Genomic DNA, 8920 nt, shown 5'->3' with positions numbered 1-8920 from the left:
AAGTATTGATAAATTAATATTTTGATATCTCTTGAAAAAAATTAAATTCTCTCCCTCGATGATACACATACAATAATCGTATATAATGACAATAATTGGATGGAATAGAAATTTTTTTTTTTTTTATTACACAATTTTCTATGAAAGAATGGAATAGTTTCATCACATACATATGTATTATAAAAAAACTGTAAATTGAACACGAGATAAGACGGTTATTAAGCCAATTATATTATGTACTCTCACAATCAATATCATTAGGTAATTAACATTCAAGGATTCCATTTGATTATGAACTATTATTCAACGATTGCTTCCAATGAATACCTTCCACACGCATCTTACATGTACAACACATTCTCTTTTCCTCTATTTCGCAATCTCTTTTACTTATCTCGGATAAGTTATGCACATATTTTCCAAGAAACATCCATATAACCTTGAGCCGCATCAGCCATTTGCATTCTTCTTCTTTCACGCTATAATTTCCAGCAATTAAATTCGTTATATCGGGTAACTTTCAGCAACTCGTCTTCGAAATGTTTAATTCAAAGAAATGAAAGCGACCTTAAAATCAAATCACTTCCGACATATTTACATACCACCGGATGTCTAATTCTCTCCGATACAATTTTTTCTCTAACTTTTCGCTATTTTCAAATCGTGACGATCCAATAAGAGACACTCTGACAATTTCGCATTTATTAAAAAAATGGAATAAAATTTTTCTGACTGCAAGCGAAATTGATTAATAATTTCCAATTGGATACGAGCGAATAATTATCGATAGGAGATTATTTTACACGTACGAAAGTAAGTAAAACAAAAATGTAAAATTAATTTTATTTCGTTTAAAAATTAATTTTCGAAAATATAAATTCGTAGAAATTGTCGATTATATAATTTCGATCTTCTAAAAAAAAACGATATTTCATTTTACATTTTATTTTATTTATTTATTTATTTTTTGCTCCTCTTATTGACTCGTTCACTCGTGCCCAATCGAAAATTAATCAATTTCAATTCACTGTATTTAAAAAAAATCTTCAAACTCTCGAAAACGAAGCTTTCGTCGATTAAAAACGAAATTTTATTTTCCATTCCTTTTTCTTATTTTCAATGTCCACTTCTATCATTGACAATTCTCGATCATTGAAGAAATCATTTGAATAAGATACGAATAAAGAAAACGTCGTTACGTCATCAAGGATCGTTGAATCATGCACCGTATTTATACGCTATATACGTGCATTGATCTCCTCATTACAGGAACACGAAGCTGATTTCACGCTCCGTATCGTCCAGCAAGGGTGCAGGAATCTGGATTGTCTGGTTACGGTTACGATCGGTTAGGCCTTCGACCACGTGTGACAGCTCGACACCTTGGCCTTTTGCCCTTCCATCTCGTTACGTAGCCGTGACAGTGGCAGGATCGAAATCGAATTGAATTGCGCAACTCGGGCGAGAGAGGTTGCGGCCGATTCGAAAGATGGATCGATCGAAAATCAAATTAACGAGATCAATCGATTCATCGAAAATTTTACGAGATATTTACGACCATTTCTTTTTTTTCTTTTTTCTCTTCTTCCTTTCGACCTCTAAACGCTTTCCAATACTTTTTCCAATCTTTCCTCATCTCTCCTTCGCATCTCGTGCACTTAATTTGAAAAACGAAGCCGGACAATTTACATATCTCGATATTTTTATTACCTCGAAACTTTCACCTGTCCGTCAGATTTCTGGTAGAATCTCGACGTCCTTGAACTTTTCGCTCCAATGCACGAATTAGTTCGTTCTTCTTACTTTTGACCTCTTAATTTTAACATACAAACCATCCCCACCAAATCTTATTATAATAAAAAAGAAAACGGGGAGAAGAATCCTTTTTCTTCTTTTTCTTCCTCCGCGGTTAAATTAGACGTCAATCGCGGCGAGAAGTTTCATCCCCGGGAAATAAGAATCGAAAATTGTTACGAAATATAGATTTCCTTAACTTGGAAATCGAAAGGTTCGGAGCCACGCAATTTTCTCAAACGACGAAACTTTTCAATTTCGGTCCATCCACCACCCCGATATTTCCAGATTTCATCCCGCGGAATCGGCAGGGGGGATGGCAGTGGTGGTGGTTGTGGTGGGGAAAAGTTGTTTCGCAAAAATAAAATTTTTCATATTATACTCCCCCCCCCACCCCTCCCCTATCCCCTCGCGATGGAAGCGAGTATCAACGTAAAAATTACGAAAAAGTAGGTGACCCCCGAGCGCAACGCGGATACACACAATCTCGGAAAAATGTCCGGAAATCGTATTCAAAAGGTATTCGTATGTGGGCCATGAACGAGCCCCGGGGAGTATGTCAGAATTCTCGTTTCGTAAGTGAATGGCGATCCTTTCCAATAAGAAAGTGGTCCCGATACCAGATTTTCTTGCGGTAATATCTCGATTTTTTGGAAACTGTTACAAGAGCGTCTTTAATCGATTGAACTCGTTCCTCCCCCCCCTCCATTTTTTCCTCTCTCGAAGTCAAATTTATATTCTTACACGCTTACCCACGATAAATCTGACTATATAATATAATCTGACTATATAACGTTAGTGAGTTAGATTGGAAATTTTTGTTTACGATTTTAAATAAGAAATAATTCGTAATTAAAATTTGTAAAATTTTTTTTTTACACAAATTCCAACAGATACTAAATGAGCAGTCTAAGTGAAATTTTATAATACGTTTTTTTTTATAAATTGTTAATGTAAGTTCATTAAATTTGTTAGATTCGTAGGAGGAACAGTGGTCATGCTTTTCCTCACGTTACATAAATCGCTAATATTTGCCTCTCCACTTATCTCTTTTCATTTGGAAAAGAAATGTCGTAACAGGAAAGCGATAAGCGAATAGCAATGCTTGTTTATCGCGTAACGTTTCGGCTGAAACTTTCAAGATTTCGTTCGTTCCTAGAATTGAAACGAAAGCACGAGAAGAGGGAAACGTGTTTGATTTAGACAGATGTAAACGCGATACGTGTTAATTATCGGATTTGAAGATTGGAAAATTGTGAAATATTTTCATCCGTATTATCATAGAATAGTAGCAATAAAAATCCACTGTTTAGCGCGCGAAACTCGAATTCTATGGATTCTCGATTAATTACACCTGATTTTATGATTATCGGTGTAAAACTCGAGAGATTTTTTTTCTTTTTTTAAATAAAATCTTACACAATATCATCACCATCTTTCTAATTATCGCGTATTATTGCACAATGAAAGTTTCGTAACGTTGCATCTCTTAATTAATAGCAAACTGGTTTTACAGTTGAAAAAAAATGATTTATTTCATCCAATAATCCGTAAAAATAATATATACGTACGTAGCGTGCCAAGACGAGAAAAGAGAAAAAGGAAAAAATCATTTGGTCAAACGGATGAGTTTTTCATATTACCAAACGCTTACACGTAGTAATGCTAAATATTTGAAGTGAAAGTAGGATAAACGAACAGTTTATTCCCTACTCTCTGAACTTCAAAACTTTGAACAAGTTTATTCTTCTCAACCGAAGAAGAAACTCCTCCTCGAAAAATTATCTCGATTCATCAATATTGGTGAGATAAGATGAGCAAACGTGATAATAATAAAAAGCGACGTATCGAGCTCGTGTTATTTTCACCACTTACGTCAACGAACGGTGATTCACCGAGAGACACACTCGAGACGAAGCGATTGTGAAGAAGGTTTCACAGGAAGTTGTTGTCGATTCGAAAAGAGAATATCGGAAAGGAAAGCGGGCCCTGATGGCCCTGTGCAACAAGAAAATTTCTCTCGATACGTGAATGCACTTTCCGATCTAGTGACACGAGCGAGAGCGTGCATCAAGTGTTAAAAATTTCCTCCATTTTCATCGAGTAACATTTGCGAAAAAGGAATACTAATTTGTCTGACCTTTGTAGAACATGTCGACGACGGTGCATCGAGGATCCTGTTAAATATTTATAAGTAAATTTGACAGCAACGGCATAATCCTTCCTTTCGTTTCGTGTTTCTTTTCTTTTTCTTTTTTTTTTTTTTACATAAATATACGCGTAGATTAATCTTTCGATCGAGAGGAACGAATAAATTTTCGTTGCAATTAATTTTGCAACAAGCAAGTAAAAAATTTTATCGATCTTTAATTCGACGTTGATTGAACGTTGATTGTTGTTCTTAAATGTGTATTTTTTTTTTTTTTTTAAATATTTAAAACGAAGATTGTTCGCACAACCAACTTCACTCTCTCAACAATCGAATTATTCATTTATTCGGCTAGATTGAAACTTAATTGTCCGGCAGCCATCCTAAGATATAGAACACCATTTATCTCACTTTACGCACGCCTCGCGACAAATTGTAAATTGTATACGGAACGAATTCATTTGGACACATCCGCAATACTGTGAATGGAGGTAAGGTTCCTTCGTGCCGAGATAACTGCTCGCCGTTCTCACTCTCTTTCTCTCTTTCTCTTTCTCTCCGCTCTTTTTCGTCATTCGTCTATTTTCGTTTTATCCTTTTACAATTTTCCGCTCCTCTGCGAAAGTAAATTTTATTTAATACCAATCACGAAACAACTTGTTAGTTTGATTACTGCTTCATCTCCTTTACCTCGTTTGCTCTTTCTTCTTACGTTTGCTCTTGAAGGGTACGCTATGCCGAGACAGATCTTATCTATCTAAAAAAAATTGTTCCGTGCTAATGATATTCTCTCACACTTCTTTCTCACTCAAACTCTCAGATTCTATTCGCAATATTTTACAAATTTCAAACTTTTGATGCAGCAATTTCTACATATCTCTCACTCTTCTAATTTCATTCTCAAATTCTCAGATTCTACGCAATATTTTACAAATTTCAAACTTTTGATGGAATAATTTTTACAGATCTTACAAATTCTTCTAAAGATATTCTCACTCTCCTAATTTCATTCTCGACTTTTCAGATTCTACGGAATATTTTACAAATTTTACAAACTTTTGATCTCGAGTAATTTCTATCTTTTTTCAAATTCTTAGATTCTACGAAACATTTTTAACAATTTTAAATTATTGATCGAATAATTTCTATAGATCTTACAAATTGTTCTAATTATTCTCACCTTTCTAATTTCATTCTCAAATTCTCAGATTCTACAGATCTTACAGATTCTTCTAAAGATATTCTCACTCTTCTAATTTCATTCTCGAATTCTCAGATTTCTACGGAATATTTTACAAATTTTACAAACTTTTGATCTCGAGTAATTTCTATATCTTTTTTCTCAAATTCTTAGATTCTATGAAAAATTTTTAACAATTTTAAATTATCGATCGAATAATTTTTATAGAATTTTACAAATTTCAAACTTTTGATGGATTTCTACAGATCTCTCTTCTACTCTTCTAATTTCATTCTCGAATTCTCAGATTCCACGTAATATTTTACAAATTCCAAACTTTTAACCTCGACTGATATCCATACCTTCTTTCCCAAATCCTTAGATTCTTCGAAACGCTTAAGCGCAAAATTAATTTTTCCAAAATTACGATTATAATCTTCACGAGGATATCGACACGTGAACGACAAATTTTCCCAACCATTAACCTTTCCATTCTCTCTTCTCTACTCCTCTTCCTCGAATCCTCGGATTCCACTTTTTTTATACTTTTAATCAAACGGAATCAAAAGTTGCATGGACGCAACTTTTGCCGACAACGCTTTTCTCACATATCTCACATATCCGAGATTCGTCTCGATTCGAAATCGTAAACGACGCACGGTTGTGTGCGGACACAACACAGGGGCGACGATCGATCGGCGGCAGGGTGCACGTGACAGTTTATTCGGGCCAAATCGGGTGTACACAGCATTCTTATTCAGGTGCTCCAACTTAATTACACCACGATGAGCATTTACAACGCGACAGAGGTAAGAGGCATTTGTCTCGCAACGCTCGCGCGAGACCGTTAACGACAAATTGCGAATTGCATTCGGAACGAATTCATTTGGCCACGTCCGGAATTGCGAAGGTTTCTCATGCCAGGCCAACGCGACCATCGCCTCCCCTCTCCTTCCCTCTCCTCCCTTCCCTTCCCTTTCCTTCCCTTCCCTTCCCTTCCCTTCGCTTCGCTTCGTGTTTCGCACCGATCCTCGTCCACACCTCTCCTCCCTTTCCACGCGCGACCAACGCTTCGAATCGCCTCGCGACCGGATCTTCCGGTGAGAGGAACTCCTCAGTGTCGCCCTACCTTCGTCCACGGAACCGGAACGGAATCGTCTCGCCCGGCCACTCTTACTCTTCCACGCGTGATCTCTCGACGATTTATATTTTCGATGTGTGGCAGTGACGATGGGGGGCAGGAAAATTTAATTAAATAATTAAAATAGTCAAGTTGGTTCGGTAATTTAATTTTGTTCCAAATAATGTAATGAGATAATAATCGGAAATAATTGTAATTGCAATTTACAATGGGGTATGAAAAAGATATAATTGAGTATGATAGTATTGCTGGAACAAACGTTATTCAAGTAATTTTGATCAAGTAATCGCTTATTAAAGTGGCTTTGTTTAACGAGTTTGATGCTCGACAGATCTACGGATGGGAAATTTAGCTCGCGCTCGGTTTAGAAAGGGTGATCGCGCATTCCTTCGATCCTCTCATCTTCATCGAATTGAAGAAATATCACGTATTACGCTCATTGGCTCGTCGAGAAATATTAACAATAGGAAAGAAATTGATCTTTCGTTTCGAGAAATTTAAAGGAGATTCGCGGCGTGGTGCAACGTTCGATGACACCAAAGGAAATATTTCCTTTCTTCGATAAGATAATTGTTCGAATCAAAGAAATATCACATGTATTCTCGAATTGATCGAGAGATATTACGAGAAAGAAAGAAATTGATCTTTCGTTTCGAGAAATTAAAAAAGATTCAGAAATTTATCTTTTTTCGACCAATCCCTTCAATCCTCCAATAATCGAATTGTTCGAATTAAAGAAATGCCACGTATTATGTACATTGATCGAGAAATATTAGCAAAAGGAAAGAAATTGATCTTTCGTTTCGAGAAATTTACCATTAAAAAAGATTCAGAAACACGGTTATCTTAGATCTTTCGTTTCCTTTCCTGAGAACGATGTGACGCAACGTTCGACACCAAAGAAAATGTTTCCTTTTCTCCTTTCTTCGACCAATCTCTTCAATCCTCCAATAAGAATTGTTCGAATTAAAAAAATACCACGTATTATATGCATTGACCGAAAAATATTAGCAAAAAGAAAGAAATTGACCTTTTCGAGAAATTTACCATTAAAAAAGATTCAGAAATTTCCCCTTTTTTCGACCAATCCCTTCAATCCTTCAATAAGATAATAGAATTGTTCGAATTAAAGAAATATCACGTATTATCATGTATTATGTACATTGATCGAGAAATATTAGCAAAAGGAAAGAAATTGATCTTTCGTTTCGAAAAATTTAAAGAAGATTCAAAAATTCATCTTTTTTCGATCAATTCCTTCAATTCTCCAATAACCGAATTATTCGAATTAAATAAATACCACGTATTACGTACATTGATCGAAAAATATTAGCAAAAGGAAAGAAATTGATCTTTCGTTTCGAAAAATTTAAAGAAGATTCAAAAATTCATCTTTTTTCGCCCGATCCCTTCAATCCTCCAATAACCAAATTGTTCGAATTAAAGAAATACAGATATTATGCATTGATCGAAAAATATTAGCAAAAGGAAAGAAATTGATCTTTTCGAGAAATTTACCATTAAAAAAGATTCAGAAATTTCCCCTTTTTTCGACCAATCCCTTCAATCCTTCAATAAGATAATAGAATTGTTCGAATTAAAGAAAATATCACATTGATCGAAAAATATTAGCAAAAGGAAAGAAATTGATCTTTTCGAGAAATTAACCGTTAAAGAAGAAACACGGTTTCCCGGGAACGGCGTGACGCAATTCGTTCGATGACACCAATTGTTCGAATCAAAGAAATGGCATCAGGCGCGTCGAGCCGAGAAATATTAGCAAAAGGGGAGAAATCGTTGAAAAGAAAGAAAGAAATTATTAGAATTGTTAAAAGAGAATTTCAGAAACACGGCCACCTTAGATATTCTCCTTTATCTTTCGTTTCCTTTGGCTCGTGATGGAACGTGACGCAACGTTCTCGCGATGACACGTCGGCACACGACCAAGTCGGGTACGTGTAATCGCGACGAGCCACGGGTGGCTACGATTTCTCTGATCGATGCAAGAATGAAAGTTCCGGATGGGAGATCAGATCTGCTGCAGGCATGATGAAACTGTCGGATGCCGGGGTTCATTGGATGGCCGCGTTCGGTTTCCCATTGTCGTCCCGCGTGCCATTTTTTCCCAATCCCCCCCCCGCTTTCATGATTCTTTTCCGGCCGGGCTTTCGCGTGAACATAATACAAGCCGCGGCGAGATTGATTTTATTGTTATCGCGGAAGCGTTGATTTCGTTTAAGGGACGGCTGTTCACGCCTGCCACGTTTTAACGGGAAATTATTTCTTTTTTTCAAAGAGAAGAGAAATGCATCTCGAAATAGTTCATTTTTTTTTCTTTTTTTTCAACAGAATCTGTAAGTATCCATTATATTTTACGTAATTTCTATCTCGATGAATTAGATGAATATTAATTTTGTCGAAAAACATTTTCACGTTTCTCGATGATCCAATCTTTTTTTACGACTTTGGTTGGTTTTTCTTCTTTTACCTTCGAACGATTTGAAATTTTTGAGAAGGAATCAGAAAATTTTTCTTCCACTTTTTTTTTCAATTATAAACGGATACGCGCGATGGATCTGGTTCGCAATAATGGCCGGTTGTAACAGATGTGAATCAAGTTCACGCGACAAGGACGCTTTCACGAGCGTTTGGAGAT

The sequence above is a fragment of the Apis laboriosa genome, unplaced genomic scaffold (assembly GCF_014066325.1).
Source record: "Apis laboriosa isolate Shangri-la unplaced genomic scaffold, ASM1406632v1 scaffold40_cov151, whole genome shotgun sequence".
Lineage (NCBI taxonomy): Eukaryota > Metazoa > Arthropoda > Insecta > Hymenoptera > Apidae > Apis > Apis laboriosa.
This window is presented reverse-complemented; position numbering follows the sequence as displayed.